General features: G+C 39.8%; 1 long non-coding RNA gene across 3 annotated transcripts in view; it reads right to left on the minus strand.

Moving 5' to 3' along the window:
- LOC146005188 (uncharacterized) overlaps window positions 1–15855 on the minus strand; it is a 431331-nt gene that overhangs the window by 151874 nt on the left and 263602 nt on the right. The window lies entirely within an intron of this gene.

The raw sequence follows: 15855 nt of genomic DNA on the forward strand, positions 1-15855 counted from the left end.
AGGAAAGAAAATTCCAGAAGACTAGTGTCCAATTTATTTTATGTTATTGGTGTTTATGTAATGTTTGAATATTAACTATTATTAATTGTAATAGAGTGTGCCATTTCACTAGCCATTAATTTCCTCGTTTTGAACAACAACATCGTGTTAACGAAGATAAAGTGTTCCGTTTCTTGAAAATTTCCATTTCGAGTCCTGTTTACAATAAAAGGTTTATTGTCTTTATTTACGAACGCACGTTTGTTTAAGTCCACTTTATGCACAGAAAGACTAATCGGAACTGCACCAACAGTCCTAAGTGGGATCCGAACCACTATGTGCCTCGACAGAATTAAGAACGTAAACCATATAAATGATACTAGGGATGTGTTGTACCCCGAGAAACGTAAACCGGTATCGTTTGTGAAGTTCGGGAGAAACCGAATCCAATTTGACCACAAGGTCAACTCACGGAAGATACAAAGTTGTGACGCGGTGCAGACACTCAAGTATGGTGCTAGGATACTCAAACATAATGCTCCAAGTACCATGCTCTCAAGTTCCACTCCAACCATTTGTGCATCTAGTGAGGAGAGGGGGGAAGGCAGAGAGAAAAGGAGGGAGAGGGATGCAGAGAAAGGGGGAGAAAGGAGGGGAGGTGGAGAAAAGGAGAAAGGGGGGATAGAGAAGGTGGGAAGAAAGGGAGGTGAAAGAAGAATGTGGGAAGGGAGAAGAATGTAGGGAGAAATAGAGAGAGAGAAAGGGAAGGGAGAAAGAGGTGAGGAAAAGATGAAGAGAGAAAGAGGAGGGAGAGAGAAGTGGGGCGAAAGATGAAGAGAGAAAGGGGAGGGAGAGAGAAGTGGGGCGAAAGATGAAGAGAGAAAGGGGAGGGAGAGAGAAGTGGGGCGAAAGATGAAGAGAGAAAGGGAAGAGAGAAAGAGGTGGGGCGAAAGATGAAGAGAGAAAGGGGAGGGAGAAAGAGGTGGGGCGAAAGATGAAGAGAGAAAGGGGAGGGAGAAAGAAGTGGGGCGAAAGATGAAGAGAGAAAGGGGAGGGAGAAAGTTGGGAGAAAGATGAGAGAAAGGGGAGGGAGAAAGAGGTGCTGAGAAGGATGAAGAGAGAAAGGGGAGGGAGAAAGAGGTGGGGAGAAAGATGAAGAGAGAAAGGGGAGGGAGAAAGAGATGGGGAGAAAGATGAAAATAGGGGGAGAGAGGGAGTACGAAGAGTAGAGAAAAGAGAGTGAGGCAGAGAGACAGAGAGGGGGAGGTGTGGGGAGATAGGGAGAGAGAGGGGAGGGCAAACAGAGGAACAGAGGCTAGGCAGAGAAAGATAGAAACATTCAGTGATACTGTAAACAGAAACAAAAAAAAAAGATTGGATGCATTAGGCTCTCTAAAAAAATGAAGTTCTCTATTGCATAAGAAAAGTTACTCCTTGTCAAATTATATGAAGAGAAAAAATATTGGGAGTTAATTCCATTTGTATAATTAATTTGCAAGAATTAATTCTCCAGTAGAAACTTACTTTGATAAGTTCTAGTTTTCCAATTTAACTTGCCAAACCCTGATACATATGCAGGAGACATCAAAAGCGTCGTCTGGCGTCTCAGGGACATCACGTGGCAACAACGACATTCTGAGCACTTCTTCAGAGTTAACTGAATTTACGGTGCTCAGAACGAGAGTATCTCGTGGTTCTCCGCTTAAATTAATTTACGGTGCTCAGAGTGAGAGGATTGCTAGTCCTAGCCACAAGGTCAAGTACGTAGTGCGGTTTCTCGGTAACCAGCTGCGAGATCTTACCCTAGCTGGTTAACTCATCTTGCTGTGAGTCCCCCCTCCCCACTCCTTCGGTACTCGTGGGCGTTATATAGGAGCATGCTTGTTCTCGATATGGAGTTCGAGATATCAGTTTGTCGGCTGAAGATCGTACACACAGAAGGAGCTCCTCTCAAAATAGCATCTTATGTGGTATGTGCGGGTGAATCTGTCAGAAATTTCGTGAAATTGACTCCTAGTCTTCGACTGAAAACTTTGAGGAAATGACAGATTATATAAGTTTTAAGGCTTAGGTCTGTGTGAAAATACCAAAATTCTCGATAAGTTCTATCTGGGTTGGAAACTGGAAGAGATGTGTGTGAATGGAAAAATTGAACGTCTGCTTCCATGAAAAATAACATGCTTTTTAAGAGCCAAAAATCATTGTTAAATTTAACTTTGTTACAAAACTGGGGGAAATGAGAGATATGTCAAAAAGTCGAAAATCATGAGTTCTTCCATAAAAACGAAATTTTGGATCACAGTGAGTGTTTTTGCATGCGGCCCTGATGTACCAAAATCTGTTCGACACTGATAGACCAGATGATATGTCTGTTGGACTGAGCTGAGTGTGTCTAATTTTGCATGATGCACGCGAAAGAAAATGAACTTGCTTACTGCGCGTTGCGTTGTGAGATTACTTTCGTAACATCTCTGGCTGTTTTGCACTGGCAGCTTTGAAGCGAGTCATATGTCCCGGAGCAGCCAATCAACAAACGAGCCGCTGGCGTCATCTCTACCCAGCACCTATCGCTATCCCCGTTACTCGCGCTCTGGACTGTTGGTAGGCTCACTAACTGGACTCGCGCTGTCAGCTGGAGATGTTATCCAAATAATCTGACTACAAACCCTTGCCTCTGGAGTGGAGGACCATATGTTGTGTTCCATTGTGTTGATTCAAATCGGATGTTTGCGGAATGAGACTCACTGATAAGAAACGGTGACATATTGATTACAAACAAAAGATTACATGTTCATACAAACTTGCTGCAATGCAAAATGTTGGACGGACATACTGTCTCGCGCACACTAACTGAGCGTCACTCTCTTGAGTTCTAGAGTATGAAGCAAAATTGAATTCCCTGACATCTATTGATAAAAATTGCAAAAAAATGAATTATGATCTGAGACAGTGAATAAATGAGAGATTACATGATCTTTAGAGGCTTAGATCTGTAAGAAAATACCAAAATTCTCGATAAGTTCTATCTGGTTTAGGAAACTGGAAAAAATTAGTGTCAACCTGTTTATTCCCACTGTTCACATAGATCAGTTTGGGGAAAGTTAATTTTCCAGAGCAACTCAGCTACAGTTCAGCGGTAGCGGGAAGTCCTGAAGTTAGGTGAAGTACGAAAACGTAAAACATCCTTCTTGTCTTCAATTCCAACGAGAAAATGGGGTAACAAAACACACACTAAATCACAAACAGGATTCATATTTCTCTTCAAACTGCACGAAAGGGTGAGACCCAGGGCTTCCCTTTGCAAGGATATTATCTGGAAACTACCCATCTACCCCCGGGAATCGAGATCGTGTCCCCAACGTGGCAGTCAGACGCTGTACCAATTTGTCCACAGTGCTCTCTCGGGACTCAAACCTTACATACTCTACTGTAATGAAATACAATAAACAACCATAAATTGTATGACAAAATGACCGCTAGATGGGAGAAGAAAAGTTGAGTATGATCTGGTAAAAGCACTGATACCGTTGAACGATAATCCAAAGCTAGAAACAGAAATATTTCATGAAAGATGAGGGCGGCTATATTTTCTGTTAATTACGAAATCGACTTTCTATTAATATTTTTCTCAATCTTCCTGACTATCGAAGCTTCTATATGTTAATATTACTTTCAATTACTAATTCTCTCTTCTTCTCCTACATGGAAATATTTTTTTGAAAACTCTACATTTCATCCACAAGATATTTGCAACGATTTTCGAAAATTTACTAAGTAATGATATTTTTTTACACCTTCCTGAGATTTCCTAGTATTTTTCCTTTGTAGTACTTCGGTTATTTTACGGGGCATTTCTACCTCTTACGTTAATCGCGGCAATGATTGATTTGGTGTTTTAAGTCCAGTTTATGCACAGTAAGGCTAATCGGGACTGGACCTACAGTTTAAAGTGGGATCCGAACCACTATGCGCCTCCACCGGGTATCGAATCCGGGATCCATTGATTACAAGGCGACGACGCTACCACTGCGCCATCGGGGAGGCCAATCGCGGCAATGAGGATGAACTAATGAAAGGGATGGCGGAACACAGCGCTTCAAGTGGTAAATGTTAGCTGGAAGGGTGTTTGGCCGAGCCTTTGGGGATGTTCCTATGGTTTGAAATGGTGACAGGGAGACAGAAGGGGGTATGCTTTGCGAAAAGTGTTCCAGCAGGGGGAAAACCCCACCCTTTACTTCGAGTACTGGGAGAAACAAAATGATACAACCATACTTTACAGGATTCAAACCTGGAACCTTCCTAGCGCTTTCCGCCGACCACTGCGTCACAGTACAAAGACGCGTAAGACGTATTTATTTATTTTTAGCGTGGATAAATTGACGGAGACTGGACATTTTCAGGTGGGCGTGCGCTCCCCTTGCCCCCATGACGCTGTTCATAAGTAGGAACAAAGAAAGCATTCCTTAGCATACCCACTCATACCCGTACGAAACCTGAACAAGTTTCCTCTTGAAATTTTACTAAAATGAAGGGCACCTGATAATCCCATCCTACATGCGAGTACTTCAATTAAGTTTGCCCCCTGAGCCCCCCCCCCTTCTAGGCGGGTCATAAATATTGAAGATGCAGTTGAGAGAGTCTTGCCTTAAATGGCTTGGTCATGCCTCGCCGTGGAGACGCAAGGACTCTAAATTTAAGCCGAAAGTCGCTTCTTTCTGGGATTAAAAGACATCAACCGGCTCAGCAGCTCATTTATAAATCATCCTATTGGCAACACTGCGTTACAGCATGTCCGACGCTGTTTCTGCAGCGAGAAATAATGGTAGCCTACAGTTCAGGACAAACTTGTAGAAACTCGGCCCTTCCCTTCATCACAAAATTGATGAGGTTCGTGGCAAGCGTATATTCCTTGAAGGAGGACTCTGGCAAACCTTATATTATAGCCCTAACATTGTTATGACCTACAAACCACGAAAATAAGCAAGAAAGAATGCTCTTATGACCTAATTTTTTTTAAAATATACCCTTACAATTCAACAATTTCAAACATCAATATTTAACATATGCTGAGATATTTTCACATACTATTTTCTGTTTACTTTATGAGCCCTGAGTTGCAATGTACATTGGGATACATGAGTATTACCGTGCAAATTGTCCATCACCATGTTGGTGCACTTTATTTGACCCAATAAGAGCTTCAAGAATTAAAAGAAAACTCAAAACAAGCTGATGACAACTTCTTCACCAGCATACATAAAAATCCATCGCTTAAAAACACAAGAGAAAAATTAATGAAAATAGTAATGGACAATTTGCACGGTAATACTCATGGATCCCACTGTACCATGAATACTTTCTGTAAATTTCAAATAAAAATGATTGCCTTTCGTTAGCACGGAAAGCGTTGTACTGTGAAAAGCTTCTTTCAACTTCGGCTGACACAAGTAAACATTGTAATTCGGCTCAAGTTCTGTAGAATCGGGAGGAAAGTCTTCTCCCAATATATATATATACTTTTGCAATAGAGCAGAGCAGTGGCGGCGATTAAGGGGGGCGAGGGGAGGAGTTGCCCCCACTTTTCGCCACTTTTGCCCCCACACTATGCTAAACCTTTATGGCGTTTTTCAAGCACTCTAGGCGTAATATACGAATACGAGGGTCACTATTTATATTTTGAGCCTAAGAATTGAGACACCTCCATAATATGGGTTTTGAACGCATCAACGGCGTCTTCCGCCGACGAAAATCGTTGTCCACGCAATTTATTCTTGACATTCGGGAACAAGAAGAAGTCATTGGGTGCCAAATCAGGACTGTACGGCGGATGACCCATCAATTCGATTTTTTGACTGTTCATAAAGTCGGTTGTTAGACGAGATGTGTGGCAGCTGGCATTGTCTTGATGAAGAATGATCCGACGGCGTTTGTTTGTTTTCCCTATTTGACCGAAGACCTCTGGCAAACAAATTGTTGTGTACCATTCAGAGTTGACCGTTCTACGTTCCTCTAAAGGCACAGTTGCCACATGACCAGTTTTCCTGAAAAAACAGGCGACCATTTGTTTCGATGTGCTTCGAGCGCGAACAACTTTTGTTGGATTGGGTTCATCTTGAAACACCCATACAGTCGACTGCTGTTTACGTTCCGGCTCATATGCATATATCCATGATTCGTCACCTGTTACAATCTTATATACGTCTTTTGAAGCACCACGATTGTATTTATTGAGCATTTGTTTGTACCAATTGACGCGAGCGTCTTTTTGAGTTTTTGTCAAATTGTGTGGGATCCAACGAGAACATACCTTTCTCACAGCTAAATGATCATGTAATATTTTATATATGCTGGTGGAACTAATGCCTATGGTTGCCTCAATCTCACAGTATGTCACATGATGATCTTGCAGTATTAGGTTTCGCACAGCATCAATGTTTTCTTGAACAACAACTGATTTTGGACGACCTTCGCGAATCTCGTCCTTGAGCGAATGGCGGCCACGATTAAATTCGTTATACCAGCGTTTCACAGTTGCAAAGGATGGGGCTTCATCGCCAAATGTGGAAGTAAGTTGATCGATGCACTCTTGTCTTGATAATCCACGTCGAAAATCGTAAAAAATCATCGCACGAGTTAATTCCATTTTATTGTTGTCGCGCAATCTCCAAGGCAACATAAACAACACAAATGAAGCTATTGACAAAACATTTGAAGTACGTTATGGTCAATAATGCCAGACGATTCCGTGCAAACGTCAAATCGCGCCTAACTTCAATCAGTGTTGCCAAGGCTCAAAATATAAATAGTGACCCTCGTATTACACGTCACATTGCTTCGGTAAAACACAAACCCAACCTGGGATAAAGAAATAAGAAACTACTTACAATTTTTCCATTTCAGGCTTCAGCCATGTTATTCAGTAGTGTTGATGATAATTTTTCACCTCATTCTTTATTTATATTTTTTCTTTCCAGAATCGAATACAAGTTGACATAATTTCTACAAAGTTTTATATTAGCAAATTTGAATAGTTTTTTACAATATTGTCTGATATTAACTTATTATTGAATAATTCGAAGTAAAATAGGTTTTAAAAAAATCGCTATTATGTTGGGATATGGTTTGTTATGGTGAACAATAGATGGCTCTGGACTTATGAGTATTTTTCTAACATTTTTTCTTTATTGTTTCTGAATGTTTCACTGTGGTGGAAATGAGTTAATATCTTGATCTTTTTTACAGAATGTAGAATGTTATTTGAAATTGAGAAGATAAACCACATGTAGGAAGATAGCAAATTTAATTTTTAATTACCATAAAGAAAAATTTACGTAATTTCCTTTTATAGAAGTAATAAGAAAAGCTAAATTCTTCTTGCGAAATGGCTTTCATATCAATATCATTTGCATGGTATTGATATACCTTATCTACAAAGTGAAATATACCGTCTTTGGTCTTTGCCCGCATCAAGGTTTGGCAGCTTGCCCCACCGGTTTTGGGACCCAATCGCCGACACTGGAGCCCAGTGTATGGTACCCTATGTTTTTTCAAAAACTTGTTCTTGTCCCACTTCACCAAAACCACCATATACGTCATTCATAGTTTTATTTAGTACTTCTATCTGGTCCACTAGTGGTACCCCTGATTGTTTCAAAGCTGCAATAGAACCAGGAAGAAATCCAAAGAATTTTCACTATTTTTCAAGAAATAAACTGGAACGTATTCAACAACTTGAGTGAACATGTGAGTAAAAACGAATCCACTTCCAAATTCAATGCAAATTTTCTGAATATGGCTGAATATCTATTAAAATATGCTCTGCCACTTAGAAATGGCCAAATATGCCTAAATATGCCCTCATAGTTTCTTCATAATATGAATTTCTATACATTTAGAGAACACATCACCCTTAACTAACTAACTAACTCTCTAGCCTTCTTGAACCCAAAGGTTCATGGCTGCAGCAACACAGGCCTTCCATCTGTCCCTATCCTGAGCAAGATCTATATAACTCTTTTCCATCCCTAACGATTTCCTTTAGGTCCATCTCAAAATTATCCCTCCATCTTCGTCTTCCTACTGGCCTCTTACCATCAGGTTTCCCAACAAGAATCCTGTAAACTCTTCTTTCCTCCCATTCGTGCCACATGGCCTGCCCACCTAAGTCTTCTTGATTTAATCACTCTAATAATATCTGGACATGAATACAAATTATGTACTTCTAAATTATGTAACCTTCTCCACTCACACATCACCCTTAAAAATGTATGCTAAGTCATGAAAATCATAGCCCTACACATTAGCGTACAATGTGTATACAGTCTATTTTTGTTTCGTTTATTTATCGTATATAATTTTGTCATTACTGCAGTGAGCTCGTTACAGTTAAATACTTATGTTTAACGTGGTCGGGAATATGTTCAGAATGGAAGAAGGTATGGATACATGATGTGCGTCACCATTTCATCGCTTCTATTTGACTATTAAAACTATATCATGTCCCACCTATCTCTGAGGCGAACAGAAACAAGTATCTACGCCAGTAGTGACGCGAGACGGCTCCGCCAATGAACACGTGAGAGGGGGAACGCGATTGCTTCGCTCTGTCCACTCGATTTCGTCCTCTTCTCTGGCGCCATGCGCGGCATTGCTCCATGAAGTGTGCGGCGATAAAGTAATTTCGTGCCAGGAGATCGCAAAATGGCGTGCTTTATTGGAGATTTTGAAGGTGCGGATATTGAGGACGACTGCCAGCAAGAAGGCTGTCAACTGCAATGACGATTGACAATGTTGAACATGTTAATGAACCCTGCGATGTTCATGTCTTTGGCCCTATGAAAGAAGAACTTGCGAAGCGGCGATAAACTGCGAAAGTTTAACGGAAATTCTTCGGACAAGGTATAAACTCGTGTCACTCCCATGAATAATGGTTTAACAGACTTTGGGATTATGTAGAAACGTAGCTTTGGTAGTGCAGTTTCATGTAAATACAAGAACTGTCCTCCTCTACGCTATTTCTATCATGTAACTAACTTTTTGACTGACCCTCGTATATTGTTCTGGGATTCGAGTGTATACAAATGAACCACAGACCTCCAGATACAGACTGGAAACGATGCGCTTTTGTTTCAAGCCGCGCATCTTCGCTCGCGCATACCCCTGGGGATGACAATATGGCGGAGATGAGCATTAGAGCTTTTTAAGTTTTCATTTTTATGAAGAAATTATTTGTACTCACTTGGGGAATATAATAGAATATGTAGTGTTATATTCTTCCTAGTAAATTTAAAAAATTGCAATCTTGTGTGGTGCAATGACTCACAATCTTCAAAATAATTGTTACAAGTGGAAATATGAAGGTGCGCTCGGCGCCATGATAGTATCACCGGCTTCTAAATTGTTGGCTTCAAGTTGACCAACGTTAAAAGGTTCACGCTTCCGGGCTGGTATCTAGAGGTCTATGAAATGAACAAGGAAGACAGAACCGAAATACCACGTGTAGTTTTGAAGAAATGACGCGTTAATCGCTGCCACGTGGAGGTGGTATGTATACACCTTCGCACAATACACGTGCTAGTGAAAATTCAGCTCGTCCTCTAAAAACACACTCATACTCTGGTATGACGATATGCGCTTCTTTCAAAATTAAGGTGGTGAATGAATAATACTTACGGGTATTGTAAAAAGGACCGACAAAAATATAATATAATACACAAGGACCGGTATATAAAGGCATAGGAGGGTAGAAACAACAGCTTTAGGGCTTGTGGAATATCCCGGTGGTGTAATTTGGCATAATTAAGCTCCAATGGAGTTCATCCCTCGGTTGTTCTTTGAGGGTGGAACTCTGCAATAAGGGATGAAAATTCATAATGGACTCGTGTGTTGCATTTTATCTGTGTGTGTTTCTCTATTACTTACATATGGCACTCTTTATTCTTGTTTCTTTTCTTTCTCTGTTTACACTTGTCTTCTCTTTCTCTCTCTCTCTCTCTTTAGTCTTTACCTTCTCTAGCTTTGCATTCTCTTCCTCTGTTTCTTTATCTTTGCATTGTCCCTCTTGTTTCATAACCGTTATCTTATCTCTCTCTTTATCCATTTCCTTATCTTTGTCTTCTCTCTCTTTTACCATGTTTCTTTATCTTTGTTGTCTCTCTTTATCCGTTTGCCTTTGCCTTCTCTATCTCTTTATCTTTACCCTCTCTCTTCCTCTGTCCTTATCTTTGTCTTCTCCATTTTGGGTTCCTTTGTCTTTCACTCTCGCTTTAACTGTTTATATACATTTGTTCTCTCTCACCCTCTGTTTCCTTATCTTTGCCTTCTCTATCTTTGCATTCTCTTCCTCTTTTTCTTTATCTTTGAATTGTCCCTCTTGTTTCATAACCGTTATCTTATCTCTCTTTATCCTGGTTTCTTTATCTTTGTCTTCCTCTTCTCTCTCTTCTGTCTCAATGTTTTCTTCTTTCTCCCTCTTCCTCTGTTTATATATTTTTCTTATTTCTATCTTTTCCTCTTGTTCTTTTCCTTTGTCTTCTCACTCGTTTCCCCCTCTCTCATTCTCCGTTTCCTCATTTCTGTCCTTCCTCCCTATCTTTTTGTCTCTCTCACACTCTCCTCCTCTCTTTCCTTATCATTTCTTTCTTTTTCTCTAGAAACACACAGAACAAGAACCTCCAGATCATGTACACTCTGTCCCAGGAGTGTGTGGAGAAAGGGAACGAAAACATGTCCTCTGAGCAAGTACTGGCTCAAGAGTGCTCGATCAATGAGCGCATGAGAGGGAAAGGGATTGCATGGAGGGGGCAACACGACTGCGGCTTTCAGCCGTTTGCACAATGCATCTTCTCTACCGTTATGCGACGTGTTGCTTCACAGTCCTGGAGCAGACTGTAGTGCTAATCAAGGCAAATCGGGTTCGATACTCTGTGGCGGCACATAATAGCTCGGGTACTACTTTAAACTATAGGTCCAGTCCCGATTAACCTCTCTGTGGGCTTACAAGAAACTATTTTCTTAGAGACAGAGGGAGTGAGAGATTATTATAAGATAGAGAGACAGGGAGAAGGAAATTAAAAGAGAGTGAAACAGATTAATTGAAAGAAAGAGAGAGAGAGGGGGAGAGAAAGAGAGAGAGAGAGAGAGAGCACCTGAAAATATCTGCCACCCTTCAACCCACTAGAGAAGTTCTCTGTTGACACTCTCGCTTTGCGTTTCCAAGAACTAGCAGCTCTACATATTTTAACGACCTCCTCCACAACTGTACTTTTCCTAAAACACACTAGTTCGAAACGTCTACTTCGATTCGATCTTTTACGCGAGACAATTTTGCGCAGTCGTTCTGTCAGAGGCCTCGGGAACCAACACCGAGGAATAACAGGGTCCATTATCTCTAGACTATCCGCTTCGACGTATAAAAAAAGCATCGGAGCTTCATAATACCCGAGAAGATTTTACACGAGGTCCAGAATTTTATTTAACAAAGCAGCCAACCAGCATCGCTACTATCAAAACATTCTCTGACGTCAGAGATGCATTCCAATCTAATGGAAACACTCACAGGGGGCGCCTGTTATCTCAAATGATGACCCGTGGCATCCATAAAAAATGAAGTGAAGCAACGTGAAAAAAATCTTAAATCTTTATCGTAAAGTTATTTCTGACCTTTTACGATGGACAGCTTCTTAAGCTAGAAATAGTATTCTATATACGGTGCTAAAAAGTTAAGCAAATCTCGTTCAAGGACCTGTGGAGTAAACATTGATTTAGAATTTTATCCCAAATATAGAACAGAATTTCATGTAGTCGCTTGTTTATAATGTGATATAAATTATTTATTTATTTATTTATTTCGTCTTCTTTTACATGGCGAAGTTAAGGCTGTGGAGCCTTTTCTTCCACTTGACCATGTTTACAAAAAAATTGAATATGAAATAATTAAAATATTGAAAAAAAAGGAAGAAAAAAATATATAAAAAATTACAGAGAAATAAAAAATACAAAGAGAAATTACATATAAGAAAGGTAATCTAACCTATAGATACGGACACACACACACACACATTCATATGTGGACATTGACTGAAATTTGAAAACTAAACAAACTGAGCCGGTTTAACCTAGATATGTAATGCACAGGAAATAAGCATAACATTGTAGATTCTAAAGAATACTACAACAATAATTATAATTTCGTAATTAATTTATAAACACTTAAGCGCAGAACAACTAGTAATGCAATGCTTATGAGCACTAGCGTACGCAGAAATCGCGAATTAGTAGAGACACATATCTTGGGTAAATAAAATAGCAAAGTCGGTACAAAAATAAGTCAATTTTGGGTTCAAAAGCGGTAAATAAAATAAAATATCAGTGTTATAGCGGATTAAAATGTATCAAAAGTGATTTATAAAATGACATTTTGCTTTAAAAATTGTGAATATAATCCTAAATTTGATTTAAGAACTGCACTTAATACACAAAATAAACATATCCCTTCTAAAAGCACATTTATCTAGTTTCCAGAGTATTAAGTTTTTTCCTGTATAAAGGGATCCATTTTTGCTTCTAAAATATTTACAGCAGAATTAATCAATTTTTCCGTGAATTGCATAACTCGCAGGATAATTCAATTTTGTATTTAAGAGTCTTATTTCGCATTTTACTGTTCATTTCGCGACAAGACAGCGTAGGAAAATTGCACCTCACAAATTTCAGAAACAAGAAAAATTAACATTACAATGCGTCATTTCACATTTCGTGTTTTCGTCGAAAACGAAATATGCATGCCTCCATGCAATTGGCATACATACGAGATAAATACACTGCATTTTTTGGAAGCTTGACTGCAAAGGTATTATCCTACACCTAACTTGCCTAAACTAACAACGAAAGCAATACGCGACGACGTCAGTAGACGAAGGTACTCAACACGATATTCGATAAATGAGACTGGTTAATTCAAACGAAAAGGTACCTTGAAATTCAACCCGTAAGCGTGAAGTTTGAAACAAACGGAACGAAACTTTATGACCAGTCATTCGTTCCAAGAATAAATTGAAAGTTTTAACATCGGAGCCAATGCAGAAATAGAATTCTGAACCGTTTTCGATTCGTAGATTAAAAACGCACGGTTGTTCAAAGGTCCAGGGAAAAAAAATATCTAATTTAAATTCGGTACAAGTTGGGGATTGTTTCCTTGAAAAAAGGTTCTTGGACCGTATTTAAATTGATTCCGGAAATGAGGTTGCTGGACAGAATTTAAATTCAGCCGGAAAAGATGTTCCTGGACGGAATTTAAATTGAGCCGGAAAAGAGGTTCCTGGACGGAATTTAAATTCAGCCGGAAAAGAGGTTCCTGGACGGAATTTAAATTCAACCGGAAAAGAGGTTCCTGGACGGAATTTAAATTCAGCCGGAAAAGAGGTTCCTGGACCGAATTTAAATTCAGCCGGAAAAGAGGTTCCTGGAAGGAATTTAAATTCAGCCGGAAAAGAGGTTCCTGGAAGGAATTTAAATTCAGCCGGAAAAGAGGTTCCTGGACGGAATTTAAATTCAGCCGGAAAAGAGGTTCCTGGACGGAATTTAAATTCAGCCGGAAAAGAGGTTCCTGGACGGAATTTAAATTCAGCCGGAAAAGAGGTTCCTGGACGGAATTTAAATTCAGCCGGAAAAGAGGTTCCTGGACGGAATTTAAATTCAACCGGAAAAGAGGTTCCTGGACGGAATTTAAATTCAACCGGAAAAGAGGTTCCTGGACGGAATTTAAATTCAACCGGAAAAGAGGTTCCTGGACGGAATTTAAATTCAGCCGGAAAAGAGGTTCCTGGACGGAATTTAAATTCAGCCGGAAAAGAGGTTCCTGGACGGAATTTAAATTCAACCGGAAAAGAGGTTCCTGGACGGAATTTAAATTCAGCCGGAAAAGAGGTTCCTGGACCGAATTTAAATTCAGCCGGAAAAGAGGTTCCTGGAAGGAATTTAAATTCAACCGGAAAAGAGGTTCCTGGACGGAATTTAAATTCAGCCGGAAAAGAGGTTCCTGGACGGAATTTAAATTCAACCGGAAAAGAGGTTCCTGGACGGAATTTAAATTCAGCCGGAAAAGAGGTTCCTGGACCGAATTTAAATTCAGCCGGAAAAGAGGTTCCTGGAAGGAATTTAAATTCAGCCGGAAAAGAGGTTCCTGGAAGGAATTTAAATTCAGCCGGAAAAGAGGTTCCTGGACGGAATTTAAATTCAGCCGGAAAAGAGGTTCCTGGACCGAATTTAAATTCAGCCGGAAAGAAGTTCCTGGACTGAATTAAAATTCAGCCGGAAAAATACTTCACAAAAAAAAAAGGCTACAAAATAGAATTAACTTTCGATCCGTCCGCTAGGAGAAGCCAGGAGAGCGCCAGTGTGGCCTGCCGGGAAGAAAGGAAGCTTCGCAGAAAATGAATTAGAGGTGGGTAAACGCTCATCTGCATGCCAGACGAGAATGAAAACCGACGGACAAACACTGGCGAAGTTAAGGGAGCGACGAAACGAGAAATTTCAGCAGCAAACTCCTCGCCACGGCTGCGTTAATTGACCCTTTTTTCTACTCTGCATCGAATTTCCATTTATAATTCATATTCAGGGGCCCGGGGAATGGGGGAGAGCTGTGTAACCAGTTAACGCAAAAGGAATGGACCGAACGTGACGAATATTAAACATGTTTTTGTTACCCCATTTGCAGGGACAGTCTGCGCGTTAAATCAAAAGTCACGTTTTCTGGTGACATCTGCAGTTTTTAGAGTGTCGCTTGTGGCTACCCATTGCTTTTGGTAATTTCTATGATTCTTACTTAGGGTACTATTCGATAGATTGAGCATGGAATCGTGTTGAACCATGTTTAAATCCCACTCGGAGCTTGTATTATAGTAGTTACGATAGCAACTGTAACATAGTAACTAAGGAAGTAAGGTCCAGTCAATATCTATAGGCCTAGTGGGCTAAGTAAACTTTAGTGTGGTCTTTGCTAAAATGTTAATGAAATACACTTATTTGCTAAACTTTTACTTAAAAAAATACAAAACTCTTCCAGACTCCTCACTTCATCAAATACGAAGTCTTCCAGAATCCTCACTTCGTCAAATACGAAGTCTTCCAGAATCCTCACTTCATCAAATGCAAAGTCTTCCAGAATCCTCACTTCATCAAATGCAAACTCTTTCAGAATCCTCACTTCAACAAATGCAAACTTTTCCAGAATTCTCACTTCAACTAATACAAACTTTTCTAGAATCCTCACTTCATCAAATGCAAACTCCTCCAGAATCCTCACTTCAACAAATGCAAACTCTTTCAGAATCCTCACTTCGTCAAATACGAACTCCTCCAGAATCCTCACTTCAACAAATGCAAACTTTTCCAGAATCCTCACTTCAACAAATGCAAACTTTTCCAGACTCCTCACTTCATCAAATACGAACTCTTCCAGAATCCTCACTTCAACTAAGACAAACTTTTCCACACTCATCACTTCACCAAATACAAACTTTTCCCCAAACCTCACTTCACCAAATACAAACTTTTCTAGAATCCTGACTTCAATAGATACATTTTCCAGAAATCCTCATTTTAACTAATACAATCCTTTCCAGAATCCTCACTTCACCAAATACAAACTATTGCAGAAACGTCACTTCAATAAGGACAACATTTTCTATAACTTCCACTTCATGAAATGGAAAGTCTTTTGTGTAGCCTTCACTTTACCAAATGCAAAATTCTCCACAACCTTCACTTTAGGCAATTTGAAAGAAGTTCTACGATCTTCACTTCAGGAAAATACAAGTCTTAAAATCGAATGGAATTTTTTATAGAACGTTTACATCAAGAAATACGAGCCATACC

This window comes from Lepisma saccharinum, chromosome 23 (genome assembly GCF_977018435.1).
Source record: "Lepisma saccharinum chromosome 23, izLepSacc3.1, whole genome shotgun sequence".
Lineage (NCBI taxonomy): Eukaryota > Metazoa > Arthropoda > Insecta > Zygentoma > Lepismatidae > Lepisma > Lepisma saccharinum.